The sequence below is a fragment of the Chenopodium album genome, chromosome 10 (genome assembly GCF_948465745.1).
Source record: "Chenopodium album chromosome 10, dcCheAlbu1.1, whole genome shotgun sequence".
Lineage (NCBI taxonomy): Eukaryota > Viridiplantae > Streptophyta > Magnoliopsida > Caryophyllales > Amaranthaceae > Chenopodium > Chenopodium album.
Window position 1 is genome coordinate 14,177,510 of NC_137843.1, and position 22,856 is coordinate 14,200,365.

General features: G+C 33.5%; 1 long non-coding RNA gene across 1 annotated transcript; it reads right to left on the minus strand.

Moving 5' to 3' along the window:
• Positions 1–7,628: 7,628 nt before the first annotated feature.
• On the minus strand, positions 7,629–10,510 carry LOC145563627 (uncharacterized). The gene is made up of 4 exons (XR_014094574.1): positions 10,409–10,510; positions 8,568–8,608; positions 8,237–8,376; positions 7,629–8,129 (listed from the first exon to the last, which is right to left on the minus strand). It is a non-coding gene; the product is annotated as an uncharacterized LOC145563627 (long non-coding RNA).
• Between the last annotated feature and the right edge of the window lie 12,346 nt (positions 10,511–22,856).

The following is a 22,856-nucleotide window of genomic DNA, read 5'->3' on the forward strand; positions in this document are numbered from 1 at the left end:
TGTTTTGGTTTTCCCTGTTTACCGTAACGGTAAGCAGTGTTATTTCAGGTGGAGTGAATAAAGTGATGCATTGGAGTCCCGGGATTTGGTTTCACTAAATTAGGAATCTTGGTCTAATATTTAATTTGAGTACTCATGACAATGGTTTCTATTTATAGTTATTATTAATAAGAAGAGTTTTGAAGTTTCCGCTTCAAAGTATTGTTTTGTTTAGTAAGTTGAGTAGCCTTGCGTAATCACGCGGCGGTAAATACGCTTAAGTCTATCTCTACGGTATAATTATACGTATTAAACTGGTATTTTCGTAGAGAGAGACACTAGTAGAATAAACAAAATGGCAAGCGGTTCAAACCCCCCAATGGCAAGCGGTTTTGAACCGCTCGCTCTTGGGGGGCTTGCCATTGTTCATTTAAATGGCAAGCGGTTCTGAACCGCTTGTCATTTGAAGAGAAAGGGCAGCGGTTTTGGCGCCAAACCGCTGCCCATTTAGGCTATTAAAAATAAAAATAAAAAAAAAAATTGTTTTTTTTCACTGAAATTGATAAACAAACAAAATATATATAAAAACAATAATATTTTTATTAATTAATTGATGTAAGTAATACATTTTCATAAACAAAAAAAATTTTAAAAAATTGATACAAGTAATAAAATTAATACAAGTTGTCAAAAAAAAAATTAATGCAAGACAACTCTTGTTCCACCACCAGCACCACCATCGTTCACGTGCACCACCATCACCACCACCATCCACGAACACCACGCACCAGACCACGCTCCACCACCACCACCACCCACCAGATCCCATCCCTTTTCGCCCACCACGACCCCTACCAACACCCACCAAATCGACCTAAACAAACCAATTCAACCACACATCACCTTTAAATTAAAAAAAAAAACTTAAAAAAAATAAAAATAAAAAAGGGAACATACCATGAATTCCACCAAAACCTCGAAATTGGCTTGAAATTTGGGTTTTAAGGGTCAAATTCGACCATAAAACTCTAGATCTAGAGTTTTTATGGTCGAATTTGACCTAAAAAATTCAAAAACTCCACTAAATTAAAATCAAAACCCACAAAAAAAAAAGAAATTGAAACCCACAAAATTGAAATGGAAACCCACAAATCGGAACCCACAATTTGAAATTTGCTCAAAATTTTACTCAAAATTTGCTCGAATTTTTTGGGGGGTTTTGGTTCAAATTTTTTGGGGGTTTTGGTTCGAATTTTTTGGGGGTTTTGGTTCGAAATTGTACTCAAATTTTCCAGAATTTTTTGGGGGTTTTGGTCGAGGAGAGTACGAGTGAGAAAGAGATCGAGGAGAGTGATATTGAAGGGAGTAAGAAACTAAGAAATGGAGGGAGGAGTGAGAAAGGATGGAGGGAGGAGTAAGAAAGAGATCAGAGAAAAGAGGTGAGGGGTGCGAGAAACTGAGAAAAGAGGAGAGGAGAGAGAACGGGTGAGATAGAGTGGGTTATAACAAAATGGGTAGGTTTTTTTTTTAAAAAAGGCAAGCGGTTCATGGTACGAACCGCTTGCCATTTGGGGCTTTTGCAAGCGGTTCACACAAAACCGCTTGCCATTTACAATTTGGCAAGCGGTTAACCCTAAACCGCTTGCCATTCACAATTTTGGAAGCGGAATTTCCAAAACCGCTTGCCATTTGGGGCTTCCCATTTACTATTTTCTACTAGTGCATAATGCTTACATCCCTTCTTTCTAAAAGTTTTGGCAGACTTATGTTTCTGTAACAATAATACATTCACATCAAATATCACAAAAGTAAAAGCTTTAAAAATATCCCTACTTGATCCTTTAAAAAAAAATCAAAATAAACTTATTGACAATTACCTCATACAACTTTTTCCATACAGCATCCTCAGCAGAAAGTTGATAGGTCATAGGATTGTATCCCATTCCAGTTTCTTGTACTAATTTACTAAATTCCTTCCATCTCTGTCTTAGTTGATTATATTTGTTCTTAAGTTGTTCCTGACTATAATCCTTTTTGGTCTTCTCCTTTAATTTTTGCTTGATAAACCTCCAAGCTTGTTTGGTTAGAGTGGTTGTTGGTCTATTTCCTTTTTTTACCTCCTCCTCTATCAAGCTTATAAGGTAAGATTCAATATTTTCATTCCATACTCCAACTACTCCAGTAGATTCAATCTCAACAACTTCATCTTCGCATTCATCATTTTTCAAATTTGACATCTATATATAAAGTAAATCACTATTAGACATAATAATCATCTAAGTCAACTAAACAACCAATGTGCAGCAACTAGAAAAACAATAGCTTATGCAAACTTCACCAATATCATACTAGCAACAAGATAAAGCTATGACTTTATTATATGATATGATATGATCAGTAGTATACAAAGTTTTTGATAAATTATAGAAAATAAAAGCAAACTCAATTATCTAACAAGATATATGTACTACGATCTTAGCAAGCAACACATAGGACATGTCTACTAATACTAAAGCAACAATTTGCTCCAATATGTACAGTCATTGGCATGTCTTGATTTTGCTAACAATTTAGATACACACCTCCACCACTAGCAAATTTTGTAAGTTTTAATGCATCAAAGGAAGTAACCCAAGACCCGTATAGTTTCTAATTGGCATTCTTCTTCCTCCTGGCCTAACCACTAATTATATTTAGTGAGCACTTCCACCAGCCACACAATGACACCTTCTATATTCAATAAAGGGATTTGTCCCTGCTATTGTTACAAAGTGATGATACTCTATTTTTACTTTCTAATTAAATTCCAAACTATAAATTCAAATCAAATTCAACCCCAACAAACCAAACTATACAATCAAACAATTAACACTCGTATAGAATAACCGGAAGCAATTTGAAGACCTGATTCAAGTAATTACAACATGATATAATTAGTCGATTTACATAGTATTATTTCAGGGGAAAAAAAACCCAAAATAAATTATATACAAATTAGACAAAAAAACAAGTAAAATTCAGAAAAATTAAGAACAACGATGACAAATTTTGATCAAAGAAATTGAATACAATCAGATTTAACAACAAAAACATCCATGAAATAACAAAGTAGAAAGAACAATAGGGAAAAACGTGGTAAATACAATTGAAATTAAAAGAAAAGATAGAGGAGAACTCCATACCTGTAATTGCTCCTTGAATTTTCAGAATGATTAGGGTTTGAGGAAGAAAGATGAGATATTGAATTTGAGGAGATACAATTGATGATATGAACGTAGCTTTGATAGGGCTTTAAAAAAAAAAACAAAACCTCAAAAACTGCTTTGAGGTGTTTTAGGTTTACCGTTTTTGTTTTAATAAAAAAGATGTAAAGTTGTTTTTTTAAGTTATTTTACCAAACAGTGTTTTGTTTTATTTTGGGGGTAAAAAACAAAAAAACCAAAAACAACAATGATGCCAAACAACCTCTTAGATTACAGAAGTATAATTATACAAATATTGAAGTACATTTTTGACAAATAAAACAATGAGTTGATAGAATTGTATAAAATTAAGTAGTTGCAGAGCATATGTATATGTAATGTAGAAATTTTACCTGATTGGACGCTATGGAACTCCTACTCCATTGATAAAGCTTCAAAGGTTTGATTGAAATTAAGGTCTAGTGTTCTTGCTCTAAATTTATGGCTTCCCCGCCCTTTGCGCACTAAGAATTTAGAAATTGTCTTCTCTCTCTTTCAAATCATCTCTTCAAGTTTCAATTTTCATGAGAAAAACATTACAGTATGTTTTAGGTTTTGTCGGTATTTTTACAAACTAGTTGTTGGCCCGCTAGCGCGCGGTCCTCCGATTTGGTGACATATGCTCGGTGATTAATGTGTAATTAGTAGTTATTGTATGTGTAGAATCTAACATTCTCTTGGTAACAGAATCAGGTATATTTTTTAGTGTTGAACAAAGATGAAATTTGATGGAATAAATTGTTTTGCTAATGAATTAATGTAATATCTGTGTGTTGATTGCAAAAATAATGTCAATAAATTACTCACGGTTTCAAAAGCGGTAGTATTCATTGTGAAATTGTTTATTCGAAATTTAATGGGTTGTTAAACGCTTTGGTGTCCAAAAATAGTTATTATTAATTAGAATCGAATTTAAGAACTATGCTTTAAACGAATTAAAATTAATCTGATCACTTGGGGCATCAAATGTTGAAAGGATACTTTTAACTCAAATGGAAAAGCTATATGCATACAAAATGTCATTGTTAACAAATTTGCATCATCATAGATATGGCGCTCGGTCCTCCAATTTGGCGATCTCTGATTGATTATTATCATTTAATTAGCTTATGTTTTATATTAATCATTATTTTATCGGTTTACTTGTAATAAGTTATGTGTATTATAATTAAGTGTAAAACAATTTTGAAAAATCATCGAACATGTAATTCTTGATAATGTGAGTGGTACTCAATGTGTATATACATCCAATTTCTTTAAACAAATTGATTTAGTAACTTATACGATTATAGATTACAGTTATGTAGATAGAGACTTCATTGTCTATATATTTTGAACAATTAGGCCTGTTTCATTGTTTGGAAACATGTTATATTGAGGTGTGTTTACTGAATTGAATGAATTCAATTTCTTGTTGTGCAATTTCCATGTAGCAGTTACACTTCAAGTCAACATTCACTTAATACGATACCAACCTTGGTTAGTAAAGTGTCAATGAAATAGTCAATAGGAATATTGATGGAGACTGTGACTAAAACTGATTGATTAATGTTGAATGTTATAGATTGTTTATTTATAGAGTAGGTTGAGCTATGTTGAGGGTCTCAACATAACTCAACCTACTATACATGACTTATTTATCTAAGCATTAGTGGTTGATAATTCTGAGTTGCTATATGAAATATATTTAGGAGTCAAGACATTTCAGCTTTAGGAGTCAAATATCAAAAGGGTTATATTCTTTTGTAACACTATACATACATTCACCTCGTAAATTTAAACTGGGTGTTATGATCAGGGTGATTAGAAGATTGACAAACTGGGTGTTACGATCAGAGCATTTGGAGGATTAAAAAACTGGGTGGTGCAATAAAGGGGATGTGAGGATTGGCAAACTGGGTGGTACAATCAAGCAATTGGAGGATTGGTAAACTGGGTGTTAAGATCATGACGATTGGAGGATTGCCAAACTGGGTGGTGCAATCAAGGTGTTTGGAGGATTAACAAACTGGGTGGTGCGATCAGGGTGATTGGAGGATTATTGGCAAACTAAGTGGTGCGATCAAGGCAATTAGAGGAATGACAAAATGGGTGGTGTGATCAAGGTGATTGGAGGATTAGCAAACTGAGTAGTGTGATTAGGGCGATAGGAAGGTTGCACATTGGGTGTTGCGATTAGGGAGATAGGATGATTGGAAAAATCCAATTTGCCAAATTAAAATTGAAATTCAATGATTGAAAAATAAACTTCAACTATTGATTAACTTTATACCTTTAAAAGTTTTACCAATTGTTGTTACTTTATGTCACTTTTGTTTTAGTGTACACTTGTTCCCTTTCCTTCCCCGATTTTTCCCTCTCTCAAGTTCCCTCTATTTCTCTCGGCTTTTTCTATCTCCCTCTTTCTTTTGTCCTCTCAATCTCTTTCTCTCTCGGGCCTTCTCTCTTTCTACCGACCTATCTTTCTCGATCTCTCAACCCCTATCTCCCTATATTGCTTTATTTCTTTCTCTTTTGATTCTTATATCTCTCGTGGCCGCCACTATCCTAGTCTCTTTATTTTGCTTTTTCTTTTTCTCCCAATTCCTCTTTCTTTCTTTCTTTCTTTCTTTGTCTCTTCAATTCTTGCGGCTCCTCACTCCGAGCCCTTTTTCTCACTCCCTATCTCTCTCATGCCCCCTCTTTCTTTCTATCTCTCTTGACCCCTCTCTTCTCCCAACATGTCTTCTCCTTTCCTCTCCTCTTCTGGCCTATCCTTCATATGTTGGCCCTTTTCTATCTCTCGGCCCCTTTCCTTCCACATCCCTTCTCTAACTTGGATTCTTCTCCAACAACACATCCCTCTACCCCTCTCTTGTTCTCTGCCATACCCCTTATTTTTCTCTCCCTCTCCCTCTCCCTCACCCCCCTCTCTCTCTCTCTATCACGATTTTACATTAAGGCTGATTTTTTTCTTAAATATATTATTAATCAATTTTCTTTCTATACAAAGTATCACATTAATATTGAGTTTGAGCACATAAAAATGGTAATTAAGTGACCACATCTCTCTTTCTCACTCCTTCCTTCCATCACTCCATCCTTCCTTACTTTATAATTTTACAAAATTCATAAAGTTAATCTTTACCTGCGTTCAAACCACCTCTCCAACCCTCACTTGCTCTTCTCTCCCTTTCCATCTTCCTTTACGTTTTTACACTAACCTCTATGGTTTATTAAATTTTAGAATCATTTCAAAAAAGTACTTTTTATCACTTCTTTGATTACATTCTAAACAAATAGTCTTCTAATTAAAGTGATCTTCATCTCGTTCTTCTTTTTTGAACCCCTTCCTTGTTTTTCTTTTTTTCATTTTCACATTCCTAATTTTTCTCATTTATCTCCTTTGTGACAGTTGTATTTAAATTAAATACTAAAAATGATCTTTCAAAATGCTTTGTTTTCACCTACTCCTTCTATTGTCCCAAAGCTCTCCTCTCTTTCCCTGTTTCTTCTCTTCCCCTGACCTTGTCTACTTACTCTTTCTTTGAAAATTATAGGGGTATAAAACTGGCACCTGGCAAGGGGCGCTCATTGCTGGGTAGCTGTTGCTGTTCAGGCGTGGATGAGATTCTATACCATATAAAACAAAAGTTCGTTCCAATGGGAAAAAAAAGCATAAAATCTGGCTAGTGTAGTCTTGAGTTTTCTGAATGTTTTCTTCGGGAAGATTGCTTTGTTTCTCATGAAGTTATGATAACCGAGTATGGTTAAGTCTTCATGCAGAATATCAAGATCATAGTACCTCACTGAAATTATATTTTGTTTTTCGGTTTCTAATAATTTCTTATAGCATACTCAGTATTACCAAGGTAATGTTTACTTGAAATTTTAAGAGGGTGACATCAAAGGCTAGCATGTTAAAAAAACCTGTGTAAATATGATATGCAGCATCCTTTTTGTTCATCTGCTTAAAGTGGATGAAAGCTAAATAACCTAACTTATACCCTGCTAAAGATAATTGTGCTCATGAAATCTGATACCATTTTTGTAAAGAGGAGCTAACATGACATCCAGATATTTTTATATAACATGTTGAGAAAGTTTCTTCTAGGATAAAGGTGCAAAAGTTTGTGTAATCAAATTATATCAGTTATCTCCTGATTTTGGCTCTCAACAGTTTCAAATTGGTATTAGGAACTTAATATTCTAATGTCCTACTTAATCAACTGCAGTAACAAGTACAAGACTACCAATTGTAATTAGGAACTTCATTATCAAATCATAAATACAATTAAAGGTTCAGAAATTCATTAGTTTAGATTTTCAAATAGGTATTGTATACAAATGTCTCGCACTTATCAACAAATACTTCAGTTTGAAGTTATAAGCAAAATTGTTTCAAACCATGTGGAAAAAAAACACACATACACAAAATTTCAGCAGGCCAATGACTCAATCTATAAGCAAAAAGAAATTTTTACAAGAAACTTTACCTCTAATATCCACACAAAACACATTCTAAGCTTCATGAGCACACCCGCCCCAAAGGCCCATCTCTCACATCTCAAAGAAAGAGTTAAACCAGAGATAGGAGTAATTACTTCTATCCATTACCTAGGCTCTGATTCTCCGTGTAAATTGGATTCAGGATTTCTTGATGTTGACTGGTGATGCTGCTGGCTGCTGACATAACTTGCTGTATACCGTGAACCAGGTTGCAAAGACTGATTGAAATCCTCCATTGCTAATTGAGCATTGTCATCGGAACTCACCGACTTTGGATCACAAGACTGCTTTAAAGGCAGACGACAAACATGACAAGTGCATTGCTTCATTAGCCAAGGATCAATGCAGGAAAGATGGCCACATTTGGGCATGATTCTCAGCACTTCTTTTTCTTGATAGTCCCCCGAACAAATAGAATACCTGGTCATAAAGAAGGCAGTAATAAGCAATAATTTCTTAGTTGTTCACAACTAAAAGATAACATTTTAACAATGAGTTTATTTTTGGCAATGGTACTCGATACTCACTGTAGATCATCGCTGGAGTTAAAATTGTTTTGCTCGGCAGTTTATGTAAAATCAAAGTCAATATTTGTTCTGAAAAATATATTGAAATTTAACATTGTCTAAAGAGCCTTAGCAGCACCACATCCAACCTTAGGAACATCCTATATAACAAAACCACAGTATCAAAAACACCAACTAACTGCAGAGCATGACCTCAAGTACACAACACTCATCATCAAACTAATTTCAGCTCAGTTTATCCAACCAAGAACATAAAAATAAAAACTTTTATGACTCAAAATACAAAAATATGAATTTTATAAATAACAAAAAAAAAGATATTAAGCAATACCTATTAAAAACCGAAGTCAACCATATCAATAACAGATATCCCTGAAAGAACAACCCAAAAAGAAAGGATACCAAAAACACAAAAAAAAAAAAAAAAAAAAAAAAAAAAAAAAAAAAAAAATTGTCAGATAACAAAGAAATGATAGAAAATATATAAAAAATTAATTGAAATTAAATAGGTCAGAAGCAACTACAATCATTTGGCAACAATTTTAACAGTATATCCTTCATCTATAATCCTTAATTATTTTAACCACTACTTTACCACTAACCACAGTCCACAACAGATAGATAAAATGAATAGCAGGCTTTGCACCTAATCATATATTTATTCATTCATATGCTAAATCTTAACAAACATGGCAGGGTCCTTATGATTCTATTCTCACGAAAGCTTGGGAAAATTGGGATACAAAGCATACATCAGAGAACACAGCAACACCAGCTCCAAAAATTCACCCAAATAACACATTTTTTATTATATTTATTCGAAATTATTCATCAAAACCTAATTTTCTTGGTTTTTAATAATCGAATTTTATTAAAAACTAATGGGAAATTCTCTTTGGTGAACTCCAAGTTTTTAAGTTTACAAGTGGTGAACATTCTTAAATTTTATTATCAATGGTAAACCTAAATTTTGTTTACCATTGATAAGTGTTATTTTAATAAAAAATCCTAAACTATAGTTAGTTTTTTTTTAATAATTAAATTATTGTAGAAATATTTTTCAAAAAAAAAAAAAAAAAACCCCACCCAACCAGCAGCCCCGACCACCAGCCCTCCCTTTGTCGGCGCCAGACCCCCTCCCCTTTTCTGGCGTCGGCGACCAGCCATTCCCCTCCTTCTTCGATTTCCACCTCTCTTCCCTTGAAACCACCTGGAACCTCACCTCCCCCACCCTCGAAACCACCTGGAAACGTCCCCCACCCCAAAAACCCTCGGCAACCTCTCCTCCATCCCCGAAAACCCCGGCCACCCAGCCCACCACCCACCCCTCCCTTATCCCGATTTTTTTGCTCTAAATGGAGGATTTATGCTCGAATTTGCTCAATTTTTCCAGGTTGGTGTGGGTTCGAATTTCTTAGGGTTTTTTTTTTGTGTTTTGCTCGAAATTGGGGGATTGTAGCTCTGAATTTTTTCCGATTATGGGTGTTGATTTGATTGCTATTTGTTGTTGAATTTGATGGGACTTTAGGGTCGAATTTGATGGGGGTTTGTTGGTCGAGTTGTTGGGGGTTTTGGGTCAAATTTCTGAGTGTTTTTTGGTCGAATTTCTGTCGACGCTGGTGGGGGAAATGGGAAAGAGAGAACGTGCGGGTGGGCGACGGTGGGAGAAAGGAGAAAGAGAGGAGGTGCGAGAGGTGAGGGAGGCTGGGCGTCGCCCCGGTCGGAGGTGGGGAGGCCAGGCGTTCCGGCTGGGGGTTGGCCGCCGGCGTGGGTGGGTGCAGGGGAGGGGGAGCTGGCAGTGGGTGGGGGGAAGGGGTGGTTTATTTTTTATTTTTTTAAAATTTTAGTATAATTATTAAATTATTAAAAAAATAATTAAAAACCTAACTATAGTTAAATGTTATTGTTAAAAAAATAAAAAAACCTAACTATAGTTAAATTTTTTATAAAATATGATAATTAATGGCACCATTAATAATTATAAAAAGTTTAGGAGTACCAAAGATAATTTTAAAAAACTTTGTTTACCACTTAGAATTTTAACTTGGAGTTTACCAAAGAGAATTTCCCAAAATTAATCAAGTAATTGAAAACAACAACATTCAATTCGAATTTTCATGTAAAACCACTAATTCGAAAGTACAAGAACCCTAATTCAAAAGGAACACATACCTCAAAACCTTAATAAAAATCCACTAAAGCTGATCCCAAATTCGAACAAACCAAAACAACAATGAATGGCGTGAGATGCAACGAAGTAGAAGGAGGAGCAGTTCGTTATTGGAGCGAAAGTATGAGTAGTTTTTTTTATTTCTGCGAATTTAGCATTCAATAGATTCTTAATTTTTTTTTTCTTTTTTTTCTTTTTTTTTTAACCTTTAATCAAAATTGAAATGAAAATTAAATAAAATAAAATTAATAGAAAGTAGAAAACTAGAAACTTAATATTTGTTGCTTAAAAAAGAACAAAAATTATTGTTAGACTTATTATATATAACCAGCGTTTGTAAGCTAGTTACAAACTTTTTGGTCGAATTTACTTTGACTTATTATTTGTAACTGGCGTTTGTAAGCTAGTTACAAATGTTTTGGTCAAAATTTCTTTGACTTAATATTTGTAACTGGCGTTCATAAGCTAGTTACAAACTCTTTGGTCAAATTTTCTTTGACTTAGTATTTGTAACTGGCATTTGTAAGCTAGTTACAAGCTTTTTAGTCAAAGTTTTTTTGACTTAATATTAGTAACTGACATTTATTTAATCAGTTACTAATAAGACTTCAAATAATGATAAACCACATATTAGTAACTGACATTTACAACGTTGGTTACTAATGTCATGAAATTTGTAACTGGCATTATCTTAGTCGGTTACTATTGATGCTTTCGTAACTAGCATAATATACGCCAGTTACTAATAGGGCGTTACAAATAGCACTTTTTCTACTAGTGTCACCTTCACCATTTTCATTACCTCGTTGCTTCAAGGAGAATTATGTCTTCGATAAGTGCAATTACTAGATATATTAAGGATCAGTATTATGGAGATAATAAGTTCGTTCTTTTGGGTTGTCATTATCTATTGCTAGACTATGATCAATGATCTTTGGGATAGTCAAATAGTCCAAAGCCCGCTAGAATGGATCCTATGAGGTCACACACAAGAGTATTGGGTCAAACACGTTAGAGGCCCATTATTGGGTCTCATGAGTTTATGACATGCTACATTGATTGTTGGGCTAGAATAGTTAGAAGGGCTTAATGTGTTTTGGGCTTGATGTGGATTTATTTAGAGATGTGATCTATAAATATAATCCATGCCTAGGGTTGTATGACACAACAATTAACAGTTAGTTGTGAATCAAGCAACCAAGACCAAAACCCTAATTCTCTCTCTCTCTATTCGGCTCTTAGTGGAGGTTTGATCCGTGCTCGTGGACCAAGTAGAGGAATCACACTTGGGGTTCTTTATCTCCCTTTGTTCTTGCTCGATCACTTGTGGAATCACGCTTCAAAAGTAATAATTCTAATTCTTTATGTGTTATGCATGATCTTGGGATTAGGTGCTATATGAATATGATTCATGTTTTCCGCATTCGTACCTATAAACTCCTTCAGTGGTATCAGTTAGCCTATGCATGTACATATATTGAATTTTAATTCTTTGATGATCCACAATTTTAATTCAATTAGGAGGGAGAATTAATTATGGGTTAATTATTATATTAAATGTGATTTAACTCTTGGAATTGATTAAATGTGATTTAATAATGCTCAAAATAGCCATGAAGAGATCCGAATTTTAGCAGCAGCAACCGCGGCTGGGTGGCGTAGCCACGGCGGCTGCCGCTGCAGGTGGTCCGGAGGGAGGGGCGAGGCAGGGCAGCAGCTCGGGTTAGGGTTGCAGCAACAGCAGCACCGTGCAATAGTTGCGCGTCAGTGCTGTTGTTGCTCTGCATCACTGCTGTGCAGCGTACACCGCAAGGTGTACGGCCACCGTGGCTGGCTTCGGCTGGCACACCATGGTGGCTGGCGCACGTTTTTCGAAAAAAAAAATCAGTTTGAATATATTTCAAGATAATCACAAAATTATTTTGGGATAAAATCAGTTTTATTTTGGATAAATATTGTTCATTATGGGATAAAATCAAATCTTTCAAAAGTTGTTAAGTTTGATATTATCCATATTTAAAGTATTAATTTTGATAATTATCCATAATTAAAGTGGTTAATTTTGGATAAGATTTGTTAGGATATTCTGAGGATATTCCAAAAGGATAATAATTGATTTAAATAATGTGATTATCCCATAATTATTTTTGAATATAATTGATTTAAAATTTTGTGATTGGCTAGTAATTAGGATAGAATTTCCTAACTTTGTTAGGATAATCTTTGAGGATAAATATGATTTATCTTTTAAGATTAAAATAAGATTTGATTCTATCTCATGACTAATTTAAAATATACGATATTTTATTGATGATCATAAATAATATACGGTATTATCTAATTGCAGTAATTAAAATATGAGATATTTAGGTGCCATGTTTCCTTAATTATGATCATTCGATGTTGTAGTATAGGAAAACATGATGGGGTAAATCAAGTTTTACAAGTTTAATTGATTATACTCAACAAGGTTACCTAAAGAGTTTAGAACCTTGAAGCAAAGGGTAATAATTAAACATGTGATGGTTAATAATTCAACCAAGAATTACAAGAGTTGTAATCAGTAAAGAATTTACTCACCTTGAAAATGTAATGGTTGATGGTAGGGCCAAAGTCCGGTCAATTATTGCACAATTAAAGGGTCTTGGAATCATTTTATTCAATAGGGATCAATTAAAATTGAATAAATGCTTTAAAGTTACCAATATTTAATATCGCTTATGGTACTTTAAATTTATTAAACATAATTGAATATTGTGTTTACTTACAAGTAACAAGTTGTTCTAATTTTATTATTATATATAATCTCCTCGATTGAAAATAAAGTTGACAAACGTTCTCAAAAGGTTAAAAGATAATCCATAAACCTATTTTGCTAAGATGGTTCTAAAAGGCAAGTTTTAGAAACCCATGTCACATGTCTAAGGTTGGTTTTATTCAAAATGTTTGAGTAAAATGCCAACACATCTTCATTTTGAAAATGTTTCAAGGAATATAATGAGATAGGAGGTACAAACCCTCTAAAAGACAAGTATAGAAGTCTAATAAAATCTCTTATCTTCAATATGATTGAATATAAGAAAGTGATTGGAAATCTCTATGATCAAAAGTTGATCAAGTGACGTTATTCTTCATCCATTTTATATAAGAGTTAAATAGTAGATTGAACTCTAATAAGAATAATGATTGAATATACTTAGCAAAATCAAGAAAGGTGCTTAAAGAAGTTAAGCAAAGTATCATTTTGAACCTAAGAGAAATGTTCTAAGTGGCTCAAATGGGAAAAGTTTAAGAATATATGAGGATTGCATTAAGAAGTTATAGGCCAAGAAATGCAAACAAGTTGCTACTTCTCAACCTAGACTGCTTACATGCTAAAAGTTGTTATGAACAACAAATGTTTCAAATTAAATGGACCAATTCCAATTGATTAGAAACTACCTCATATAGTTGGAAGGTAAAAGAATGGAAATGTTCCAAATTTAAGAAGTATATTATAGAAATTGATTTAGCATATTGCTACTTCTTGGACATAAAATGTCTTGTTTAGATCACTCATTTCACAATGTGGTTGAACTAAAGGAAGAAGTTATGGCTAAAGGAGAAATAAATCTACAAGTTTAGAAGCAAATGTTGCTACTTTCACAAGTAGAATCTATAAGTTTGGAAGCAAAAGTTGCAACATTACAAGTAGAACCTATATTTCACCTCACCTTGTTATTGGCTAGAATTTAATAAATGTTATTCATTCTTGCCATTATCAAAACACCATTCAATGTTAGTAATGACTAAGCATCGAAGATTCAAAAATGTAGAATAAATGTTATTCCATGCTTCATTGAGTCATAATGTGTTTTGAATTGCTAAATAGGTTTAAAGTTCTATATGATAGAAATAATTAAACCATTTCTATATATGTAAATTGTCTCTAATATGTCAATTAATATGAATGAACAATGAACATTGCATGCGGAAGATCCAAAGGGATGGACTTTCAATATCATTGGGTTATGAATCCATTGATATATGTAAATATCATTCTAATTTGAAAAGTCTTGACAAAGTCACCATTTAGAGAAATGATGATGCGAACTCGAGGTCGAATACATATCGATGTAAGAAAACCAAAGGTTCAAAGGTTAGAGACGCACAATGAAACTTCATTTGTAATATGATCATAATAATGAGAATTAAGCCAAGACCTTGATGAACATCCAAGAGTTGTGAAATCGTTTTACAACAAACTCCGAATGAAAACCTTATGAAGTGTTTATGAAGGGAGCTACCAATCTATATAAGATATATTTTGATAATGGATGAAAATTACCTATCTTCCAACCATTGTTAAAGGGATATACTTTTAAGATAAGCTACAAAACTAAACAAAGATAAATAGGTCAAATCAAAATGTAGTAAAGGTTTCATATATGATATGGATAAGAAAAGTTCTTATAAAGTCTTTCTACAAAGCAAGAAATAAAAGTTGTATTAAATCGTTTAATGCACGATCAATTCCTATACGAAGCACAGGGTACTACTACAAAAACTATACTTAGCACAAAATGTTTGTTGCTCAAGTAGGTGCCCTTATGGAAATTGTTCTAAAAGGTCAAGTGGGAGTAGTATAAATCTCGAAAGAGTTCGAGAAAAGCAACAAACAAACATGGTTCAAACCATGGTTAGTTCACCCAATGCGGAATATGCCTCTTCAAAAGGCAAGTGGGAGTATAAGAATCTCGAAAAGTTTGAGAGCCTTGAAAGAGTTCAAGAAAAGTGATTTCGAAAATCTTGAAGAATTGAGAAGTAATCGAATCAAAGCAACAATATGAGCATAATTCACCTCATGTTACAAGTGACAACGCGTGGTCTCATTAAGTGTAATGGGAATAATAACCATGTGTCGAAGGTAGTACATTCCAAGTGCACATCCTCTATTGTCGTTTCTCATTGAAAGATAAACAAAGTTGTTATATGAGTTTCAATTGTTGCATAAAAACCCACTATGATGACTAGCATGTGTAAAACTTAGCCAAAGAAATATGATTTCATATTGACTAAGAATTCTAAAATATTTATTTTGGAACATGATGACTATGCAAGTAATAAAGATGATTTGACAAGCGATAACTCCAAGTGGTTTAAAAACCAGGAAATCTGAAATAGATTCTTAGTCTGTAAGCAAGTGTATGACACTTGATTAATTTGCCTAATTGGGTGAGACCCATTATAAGCAAAACAAACAAGAAAGAAAAATGTTTTCTAACTAAAGAAAAGACTTATTAAAGGATTCAACTAATTCATAGTATGATTATGACTACGATGAAACCTTTACATTAGTCATGTTGCAAAGATCTATTAAAGATATTTTAGTGATTTCTACCTTATGAGATTTGGTAGATGGATTTCAAAGTGCTTTCTTGAAATGGTTCAAAGTTCTTTCTTGAAATGGTTCATGAAAGAAGATTTGTATATGATACAATCAAAATGATTTTGAAAATTCAATAATCCTAAGGATGCATAAAAGATCCTTTAATGGATTGAAGTTAGCATCATGGAGTTGATTAATGTTCTTAATTTTGTGAGTTAATCAAATTGTTTGATATTCTCATAAAATGAAGAAAAGGTCTTGTGTATACAAGGTGTTTAGTAGGAGCTATACAGTCTTCTTGGTCTAGTATAAAGAGCCATTATTCATTGCTTGAAGAGTCAAGTGGTGGGTAATGCATTTTGTATGAAAACCTGGAAGAGGAAGATGAGTACAGTTGGGATTCAAGAGCTATAGAGATAGGTTTTGAAGTATGTTTGAGCTTAGTTAAGAAGCTTATATTGATAAGATTCTTATAAGGTTCAACATTATATTGAAAGGAGTTTCAATCCCATTTAACATGACACATTGCTTAATGATTTAATACTTTGAGAAAGGTTGATGAAATTAAGGTTTTGAGTGATGATCCTTATGCAATATGCAAAGGATGCATCATGCATGTCATGGACTACGCTCGTCTATTTGATACACGTGTTTTAAAGAACTAGTGATGATAGATTTCAATCGTAATCCAATGTAACGTTGGAATACAAACTAGAAGTTCCTAAGTTCCCTGGGAAAGGGGCAAAGGAAAATTCTTAGTGTATGGAGGTGAATATTGTTATAAAATTTAGAAATTGCAAAATTCATGTTTATGAGAATGTCTCATGAACTCTACTTACTAACCCCTTCCATGACCAAGGTATGAGAGTCATACTAAGATTCTTGGATTGAAGCAAGTTATGTAATTTAGATTGTGTATGTTTTGAGAAAACATATTACATAAGTAATGCATTAACTTGCAGAATTATGTTTATCAATTGAAACAAAGTTTCAATCTTATTTAATTATGGTTTTTAATATTAAATAAAATGTCCAAAATAATTATGGATTGATGGGCTCATCAGGTTAATTTATTTAAATAACCTGGTGAATGAAACCCCACAGGTGAACTAAATTCATATATTATTTAAGTTTCTAGTTCGGAATCATTAAACTGGACATAAATGATTTCAATTAATGGACTAGCATGTAAGATTGATTGGATAGCGCTGTTTCTTGGGCTATAGGAGCGTAGTGAAGCTCAGTCAATCACATGGATATACATGAATGATGCATGATCGAACTATAGACCTACTTTAAAGCTCAAGTATAGAGCTTCCGGATATATTAGTGGATTCCTTTGACATGAGTGGAACACTGATTCCGTTCAATGATTGATTTAACTGTGGTACACTCAAATGTCTTCCCGTAACTGGAGATTATAAAGTGTGTTTCCCGGTTACTTCATGATTTGAGTGGGAGCCTTGGTTGCCACAAAATTGGATTGAGTCTACCTATTTAATTAGAAATGTGTCTTGGCCCCTTGAAGAGGGAGAATTCAGAAAATGCATGGCCATGCTCAAATAGATTACATAGTAATCATTTGTTTTGTAAATTCTAACTCGGTTTTTCAAGAAAAGATTTGTAGATTAATATGATCACGACATGAGATGCAATCATATTATCAAATCGACACACATTGACTTAAGGAATTTGAATATTGCGCACTTGTCTCAGACAAGTGGGAGATTGAAGGAATTATGTCTTCGATAAGTGCAATTACTAGATATATCAAGGATCAGTATTATGGAGATAATAAGTTCGTTCTTTTGGGTCGTCATTATCTGTTTCTAGACTATGATCAATGATCTTCGGGCTAGTCAAATAGTCCAAAGCCCGCTAGAATGGATCCTATGAGGTCACACACAAGAGTATTGGGTCAAACAAGTTAGAGGCCCATTATTGGGTCTCATGAGTTTATGACATGCTACATTGATTGTTGGGCTAGAATAGTTAGAAGGGCTTAATGTGTTTTGGGCTTGATGTGGATTTATTTAGAGATGTGATCTATAAATATAATCCATGCCTAGGGTTGTATGACACAACAATTAACAGTTAATCGTGAATCAAGCAACCAAGACCAAAACACTAATTCTCTCTCTCTCTGTTCGACTCTCTCTCTCTCTCCTCCCTGTCCGTACGGCCCACCTCTTTGGGTGGCGCGTGTGGTGGTGTCGTGGGTGATTTGTGGTGTGCTCGTGACTCACATCTCCGTCAAAGGTTGATTTAAGTGTTCGATCACAACTAACTAGCATTAATGGAGGTTTGATCCATGCTCGTGGACCAAGTAGAGGAATCACGCTTAGGGTTCTTTATCTCCCTTTGTTCTTGCTCGATCACTTATGGAATCACGCTTCAAAGGTATTAATTCTAATTCTTTATGTGTTATGCATGATCTTGGGATTAGGTGCTATATGAATATGATTCATGTTTTCCGCATTCGTACCTATAAACTCCTTCAGAAGCTACATTGCAGGTACAAAGCAGAAGACTCCATTATATTACCAAATAAAGTACAATGAAAAAGTACAAAACTAACTTCTAGAAAAGAAGTCATACATCTGCTCTCTGCATGGCTTTTCACTCAAACAAGTTTATTTGAATTCTTAAGCATTCCTTTTGCTTGTAGCATTGCATATCCAAATGTCAATAAGTTAAACATTGAATCAAACATTTACAAACTGCTTGCAGCACAGAAAAGGTTGATACCTTATTCCAGTCAATGGAATAGGGATCCCTAACATTCTGATTAGCAATAAAAAAAAAACAACCACTGGCCCTATCTGAACAATTGACACATCTGTACAACACCAAATACTGAATCAATCATAAAATAAAATAAAATCATAGTAGTTGTTACAAAAATGGAGAATTTTTCGATTGATTTACTTTGCAAGTGGTCTTAACTTATTGAAATAAAATCAGTTTGGTTATCAATACAATAATCCAACTTAGAAGAATCATATTACTGGAAAATAAATTACTGATGAACATTAACCTAATTACAAATAATCAAGATTATTAAAACATGCAATCAAATAAATATTAGCAACCAGAAACCCTAAAATATCTCACCACATCACCCTAAAATTATGGAGAGTATGGTCCTAATTTAAGGTAATAACACTAATATCAAAGCCTTAAGAATCCTTAACCTCTAATTGCAGAGATGCTGCTTTCATTAATCCTTAGACTAATACCTTAAAAATCTAAATTAAAACAAAGCATAAGCAGTTTACCTGACATGCCGATCATCACTATAAGAATCTTTTACAGCAACAGATTCAGCATTCATCTCATCCTTAATCTGTTTAAACAATGAATATTAACAATGTCAGACAACATATAATTACAGCAAGGGCAGCTAACTATGAAAAATAAACGAACCCCGAGCTATGAGAGTCCAGTAGAAATCGAAAACAAGATAATAAAAAGCAAAGCATAACAAACTGAGCAAAACTAATACTGTTGACCTCTCTTAACTTGTATAAAATATAGAGATTATCCAAACTATGGCAAATTGGTAATCACTGATAGTCAAAACTCTAAATTTCACAGAAAATCACTGATAATTCGTATTTCAGAGAGAAGTCATCAAGAAATGGTGTTAATTAGAATAACAAATTATCCCAAATAGCTTTGAAAATAGTGAAAAATCAATTAAAACGTCCCAAATGAATAGTTTGAACATAAACTCAAATCAATTTTCCAAAATCAAAAGGGTAACATAATTAAAAGAAAACCCACCTTAAATTAATCATCAGTTTCAATTATAACCAAATATAATTGAAATAAAAAATCTAACAGTTACCTAAACAATTCAATCAACCCCACATCAAACAATCCCTTAAATCCCCAAACAAAACAATCAATTTAATTGCAAAAAACACAAAAAATCTCACCCATATCCATGCTCAAAATAAGGTAAACTAAAGAGAAGGGTTTTAACACCATCGAAAACCCAATGCAAGCATCCTTTTCATCGCTGGAAACATTAGCGGACTTCGCGGATTCCAACTCATCTCCGGCAATTCAATTAATTTGATATTTTACATTGAGGAGCAAATTAGTGGAAGACATGATTGATTGCTAGCTTGCTTTGCTTTACTGGTTTGCTATCGCGCTCTTCCGAACATCTTTATTCCTTATAAAAAAAATTAGCTTGATCATATAGTAATCTCAACCTAATCAACCGTAAACAACAATCAATCCACTTTTCATGTATGATCACAACAACCTCGTTTATATTACAAGTTCAGCAAGTCTAGGGCATTCATACAATTATGTCAACTAATTAACAATTATAATCAACAATCAACCGAGAGAATTCCCAAATTTGACAAAATCAACTAAAATTCATGTCAGAAATAAGAACATAACTTCAACACACACCAGTTTAGTTCTTATACCTCTCTAAGGCGAGCCAAAACCGCTTCCCTCTTCGCCGCCTCATCATCGCTTTCATACAAACCAGACTCAACCAAAAACTGAAATTCCAACCCATTCACCTTAAATCACCATCTAATATAACATAGTGAGAGTTTTATTCTTCTGATCAAAATTCACTGCCCACAAAACTAATTAACCAAATTGGTAACTAAATGATCTCTATCTACACCCAATTGCCCTAATTATAAACAAACAACACCAATTTATACATAAACAAACTAACTACTCAAAAAGAATGAAGCATAAACTAATGCAATAATCAAAATCTAAAATCAAATTTAGGATACATAAATTCAACACAATGTAGACCATTTAAAACTCAATTCAAAATTAATCAAATCAAAATGTTAAGAAGAACAAATACCCAGAAAAATTAGAATAAAAAAATGAGGTTACCTGGGGTAAAACGAGCACCAAGCTTAGCATAAGAAGAAAGCTTAACACCAAGATCACCTTCAATCTTTCGGGCTTCTTTTCGGAGCTCTTCCCACCCAGATTCCTGCAACTCCATACTCAGATCCGACATCCTACCCACCTGACCCGATTACCACAACCCACCCCACTAAATTTGGGAATTTTGCAACTTTTTTGGGGATAATTTTGATTGTAGTGACACAGTTAGTTGATTTTGTTGAGTGTTTCTTAATTGATGTTAATGGAGGTTTTTCAGTGGGTTTTTTATTTTATTTTTTTAAAAAAAAAAGAAATTGATTTTTCCAATTTAAGAGTGTGATCTACTGATCTATGATCAACCTGGGAAAAAATGGAGGAGGGAGAAAACAGGATCTGAATTCTAAAATTTACAGGTTAAGTCTTGAGTGTTGTTTGAAATTGGGCTGTTAGCCTGTTAGGCCTGTGGGTCTCATGTTTCTCAGGAACAATCAATTACCATAAACAAGAATCCCTAATCAAAACTAAAAATTCAAGAATCAAATCAACAAACCTTCTCCAATTTCCGAGTCTTCTGCAAATCAACAGCAGAAGGTCTCACCATAGAAATCGGCTTCGTCACTCCAAGTTGCTTCACCAATCTTTCTGTACTCCCCATCCTTCTTCACTCAACAAAATTCTCTCAAATTTTCACCCAAATTCCCAAGAACAAACCCTAAATTCACAATGATCTATCCTCACAACCAAGAAATAAACCCGAATTTCACAATTAATTGAAACCCTGATGATCAAAACTCAATCACGATCAAACAAATAAGGATTCAATTGAGGAGAGAGAAAGTGAATGAAGAGAAAGCAGACAGATGTACACCAAGCAAAGACAGAAACTAAAAGACAATCCTACCCCTGAAATTTTGGTGCTTCAGCAAATGAGGTAAAGGGTAGGGGCGTAATTTCACTGTTCCTAAGGAATAGTAAATTTGGAGCTCATTTTGTGCTATAGTAGCGGTGCTATGGACTTTTATAAGGGTTAAGGATTTAACCTCTTCTCATTTTGGAGTTAATACTACTCAAGTACTCCCTTTGCCCCTAAGTTACATTTCTACTTTTCTTTTTGAGGTTTCAAAATTAGATTTCTGTTTTCCTTTTTTTTAGGTTAATTTTCAAATTACCTTCCAAAAATGTAATCATTTTCGAACTAACCACCCGTTTAATTTTTTATTTTAAATTACCACCCTTAAATTAAATAATTTCTCAGATTACCACCCATTTCAAAAATCAGGTGGATTTTTTGTTTGTAGGCCCCACCTAACACTTATTTTGACCCTTTTGACTAATTTTTTCCCCGTTTTTCTCTTCAAAAACACTCTCTATACTTTAATTCACATTTCCTTCACCAAATTCTACCAAATTTCAAAGAGAAAAATGTGAATTGAAGTTAGGAGAGCATTTTTAAAGAGAAAAATCGAGGAAAAATCAGTCAAAAGGGTCAAAATAAGCGTTAGGTGGGACCCACAGACGGAAAATTCACCAGATTTTTGAAATGGGTGGTAAATTATTTATTTAATTTAAGGGGTGGTAATTTAAAATAAAAAATTAAACGGGTGGTTAGTTCGAAAATGGTTACATTTTTGGGTGGTAATTTAAAAATTTTCCTTTTTTTTTTTATATAAGTGAATTTTTACCAAATTATCCTCATTCTCCAAATTTATTCCCCAAATTATCCTTAAATCAGTGTGATGCGACATTACTTTAATTACTTTTTCGTTCGGCAATTAATTGTTGCACATAAACCATAATATGATTGGTCCATGTGAACAATTGCAATCCATGTGCAGCACATTGCACAATAAATGAAATTGATTAGTTCTTTTATTTTTCATAAACAAACGTGATTGATCCTTTTTCTTTTCAAAGGATTGATGACATGTGCAGACAATTTATATCATTATATTTTGTTTTACTCAAAGACAACAATAAATGTCTTGTAATTCCCATTGTACTTTCTAGTCATGGGTGTAAATTTAGATATAGGAATGTATTTAGGGACGAAGGGAAAACTAGAGAGTACTAAAGTTTGCAAAAAGTTTCACTTAATGTATTGAAGTTTCAAAAGTGACCTATTACAACCTGTAAACATTTGCAAAAAAAAAAAAAGGAAAATAAAAATACTGACATAAATGCAGAAGGTACTAATGTTTGGT